The sequence below is a fragment of the Dreissena polymorpha genome, chromosome 14 (assembly GCF_020536995.1).
Source record: "Dreissena polymorpha isolate Duluth1 chromosome 14, UMN_Dpol_1.0, whole genome shotgun sequence".
Lineage (NCBI taxonomy): Eukaryota > Metazoa > Mollusca > Bivalvia > Myida > Dreissenidae > Dreissena > Dreissena polymorpha.
The window spans coordinates 66,480,515-66,484,910 of NC_068368.1; the positions used below are offsets into that span (position 1 = coordinate 66,480,515).

At 31.8% G+C, this 4,396-nt stretch overlaps 1 long non-coding RNA gene across 1 annotated transcript; it reads right to left on the reverse strand.

Moving 5' to 3' along the window:
• Positions 1–1,934: 1,934 nt before the first annotated feature.
• On the reverse strand, positions 1,935–3,717 carry LOC127858469 (uncharacterized). The gene is made up of 3 exons (XR_008038945.1): positions 3,567–3,717; positions 3,336–3,374; positions 1,935–2,011 (listed from the first exon to the last, which is right to left on the reverse strand). It is a non-coding gene; the product is annotated as an uncharacterized LOC127858469 (long non-coding RNA).
• Between the last annotated feature and the right edge of the window lie 679 nt (positions 3,718–4,396).

Consider the following 4,396-nt stretch of genomic DNA (forward strand, 5'->3'; position numbering starts at 1 on the left):
ACGTTGCACGTAGTGGACTATTTTAATAATTCGTAAACTTACTCTTCCGCGGCACGGAATGTTTTGACTTTTTATATATACGATCCTTTCAAGATTATTTCATTTAACACGATATTTATATTATTTGTCAATTTGTAAAATGATTGTATATCAAGAACTGAAACAGCACCGTGAATTATTTCTCGGTGGAGATGCGGCAGTCATCAAGTTTTTTGGTCATTAGCAAACTGGCTTACAAAACGTGCTCTTATCCTTAGTTGTCCGCAAGCGAACAACTGAAAATAGATCATTTCTTTGAAATACTATTAAAATATTGGATGGATTTTGCAAAAAAAGTATGTATTTATTTGATGCGTTATTAAACTATTGTTCTAGAATTACTGCCTACATGTAGTTCCATTGTACGGAAAAGATAAAAGGGAAAGGGGTTATTATATTCGTCATAAATATATCATACTGTCACTATATTTAAATCGTACGCTCAACTAGCCATTTAAAGATTTTATAGATTAAAAGCTCGTTACTCACTGATATAGTGTTCATGTGTTACAGTAACAGTTTAATATCCTATTAATGTAATCGCGGTATCGATGCTTCACGATTTGTGTGACAACCGAAGACGTTTATGTGCGGTTATTTAATTGGCTTCATTACAGTTAAAAAAAACTTGTATTGCTTCTTCTAAAAATCTAAAATATTATATTTTGTAGGTCATCCAACCATATTTTGTGCATTGTTCGTTTACAATGCTTTCCCAGTGTCTTAAGGATCTTCAATAAAATAAATAAGCGAAATATCTTTTCAATTTTGCTCTATGTATCCATTTTGCGATAACCGGTATCATAAGTAAGGACTGAATTGTTATGTGTTTGTTTTTAATAATAATTCAACATAAAGGCATGGTAGGTTGTCGGCCTTACGTTTCGGACACATAACGTTAATATTATGTCCAATTTTATAAGGATGTCCACTGACAGACATCTTCCAAATTTGTACGTAAAATGACGTTCTGTTAATGTGAAATTGACATTTCAAGAAAATAATTTAATTTATAAACACCTACCAAAAACTCATCCTTAATACAAAAGAAACACTTTTAGAATCTTCACCAAATAGTAATATCATTCCGATTGGTGGAAACAAATAACTATTTACGCATAAACTTGATAATGCAACTAAAATCTAAAATGTGAAATATGGATCAATTGCCTTCTATGGTAATTAACCGACAATTGAAATAAATGACAATTAAAATGAAGTACAACTAAACTCGACGGTACTTTCAAGTATATATTACCATTTAATTCAAGGTACTGTTTACACCAAAACAATACACGTTTAATAGAGTAAATACTGTTTAACAAGCAATCATTTATAATCAATACACTGTCAATAGAAGCCAAGAATTATCAATTAAATGCATTTTACTTTTTTTAAATAATATATATATTAGTAGTACACAACGCAAGATAAATAAACAGTGTGTGTTTTTTCAAACCTTTAACGAAAATATAATCGTTGTGATTACTTTCAAGACTTGGAGTGGAGCATTTTAACGTTCTTGTCGGTAAATGTCATCATTTTATAGTATTCAAAAGATCTTTCAGTAGGATCTTGATAGTGTGATAATCCAGGAAACATCGGCTTGGAAGGTCCAAGGTTTCCCATTTGTTCCGCGCCGACTGTGTTTTGTTTGACAATCACATCTGATGGAACTATCCGCTTGACGTTGGATGTCCTGTTCAGCGAATGAAACATAAATAAAAAAGGCATTAAAAGATAATCTTTTTAACGTGATTTAATTGTTAAAATGTATGCAAAATGATATAATTGTATTTTGACAAAAATGCGATATAGTCGTATGTTATTTATTTAAAACAATTTATTTATTTATTTTTAATTTGTACATTAATGCTCTTCTGCAAAAAATCATACCTAAATCTCCTGTATACAAACACTGTCAGGATAAGTACCATAGCTGCACTACCGATTCCAAGGGCGATTGTAGTTGCTATAAAGTGTTAAATACTGGTAAAGAATACCATAAAAATGTACTTACAATAGCATGTTTGGTGTGTTTGGTTATTTGGATAGTATACATTATAAAGAATAATAAGAGTAGTTCAATGAGAAAGATGAGAAAATATGCATTGCCAGCAAATAACATATTTTCAACCTGAGCATAAGTTCTGGGGAATAATACATGTTAAATTGGATTTCTAGGTAAAATAATTCTTAACAAACAAAAACATAAGTGTCTGGATTACGTAAACTAAAACGTACCCTCAGTACGAAAAACCGCTTAAAGGCATCCGGCCAAACCCCGTTATACTTTTAGTATATTTTCGATACCCCGGTATGATGTAATATATATATATATATATATATATATACTTTTTCAGTACCTGAGCCGATAGTGACTATTCGAGCGATATAAATTCGAGAGCAAACAGGGCTTCGTTATATTTCATCATTTTAATATATCATTTCATATTATATGTTTTGATGTTTAACATCTTCCTGTTTTATTATTGATGCTTAGTAATTTGGTAAAATCATTATCCTACCGTTATGTTGGATTACAATAATGTGCCGTGGATTTCAAACGTACTTTATAGAGACTGCTGCTACCTCTAACAAAATGCATATTGCTTGAACCATATTGTCTTTAACCGTTTCGACCCGAGAAGAAACAACGCATTAATTACCCAATATAGTTAATTAAACAGAACAGAACAGAACAGAATTTTTATTTTGACTTAAGCATAACAAGCTTATCGTCATATACAAATACATGATAATGTTAAAGACATGCGTGATGAATATAAATAATAACATTGTATAAATTACATTCATCAATTCATAAATCACTCATCACTGGAGAGCTTCAAAAGACTTGAACTATAATTTGGTACAATCCTAAGCCAAATTGGAATCAACCATACTCTGGAAATTACGTGTGTACCAAGAAAAAGTATATTTCTGCAGTACCTCGAGACCTTAAATGATAGTCACGTGGATTCAATCCGACTAAGGAAGACCAAATAACTGTGATTGTACGAGATGATGCATTTGAAAAAGGTTTTCGGATTGATTCGTATAAAGCATTTCTCAGCATTGACGGCACTATTAAAATTTGGAGCGATTTTTCTGTTTTACTCCACTTTCATAACTCAATATGGTGGACGGTGATACTCATACTTGTATTCATTCCATTCACAAATTAAAGAAAGCCCTGGTGATGCATGTGAGAAAATATGAGGAATTTTATTTTACAATAATGTTAAATTTTAATCATTTAACATCAAGTAATATTTTTTACATATATTTGATACCTTTTATACTAGTCTCAACATCTCGACTGTGTTGTTCCACTGAAACACAAATGTCATGGTTAATTACACATGCGTTTTAAACATTCACTTACAATGCAAATAAATATAAATTATTGTAAACTAAAAATCAAATTGCATTATCAGGAGATCATTCTTACCTTCATTGTCACGTTCTTATTTAAGCCAACATTTGAATTATCATTACGTCATTGATGGTGTACCGCATGTTACCTGAGCAATCATGTTTGCTTTCCGACCATTCTCCTAAAGTCGTGGTTCCATCCGGACACGGCTTACAAGTCGACTGACCACTCTGGTCTTGGTATTGACCAACTGGACACGGTTCACAGACGTCGTACAATAGATAAGAGCCAACGCCACATGCCACTTTTCATTTGCAAAACAAATTCAGAACAGTTAATATTATGTATTGCATTCTTACATGTATTGTAAAACAATAAGCTGCGTTTAGTTTGAATAGTCATATCTTGCAACAATTAATGTGTAATTACATTTTAAAATAATATATTTGGCTTTCTACGAACCTAATAAACAATACCTAAATAATACCGACATACATAATTATATAAGGTAACGTCTTGAACAATTACACCATACGATTGCGCGTATGTGTATAACTATGTTGAAATTTAGATAAGATCACCTACATGAAAAATGAGACTTTTCTGAAACACATACCACAGTAGTAGCTGACGCGCGTGTGTCCGTCAAGACAATCACCATCTCCTGCAAGTTTTGTCTGATTTAAGTCTAGCTCATATCGATCGTCTTGTAACTGCACTGAAAATGCACCCAGCTCGGCAGCATTCTTGATGGCATTCAATGCTACCTCCAACTGAATCATTACGTCTTCGAGAACATCTTTAAGATTTTTATACATTATAAATAATCAATTTGCCTTTCAAGCAATTGTCGTTTTTCGCATTTTTCAAGTGCATAATGTTAAAATTATAATACTAAAAGCTTAGTAACCAAGCGAATATATCGACATCTTCTAAATATATTTATAAAAAAGCGATGTTTTCATGCTGCTCAGCAGT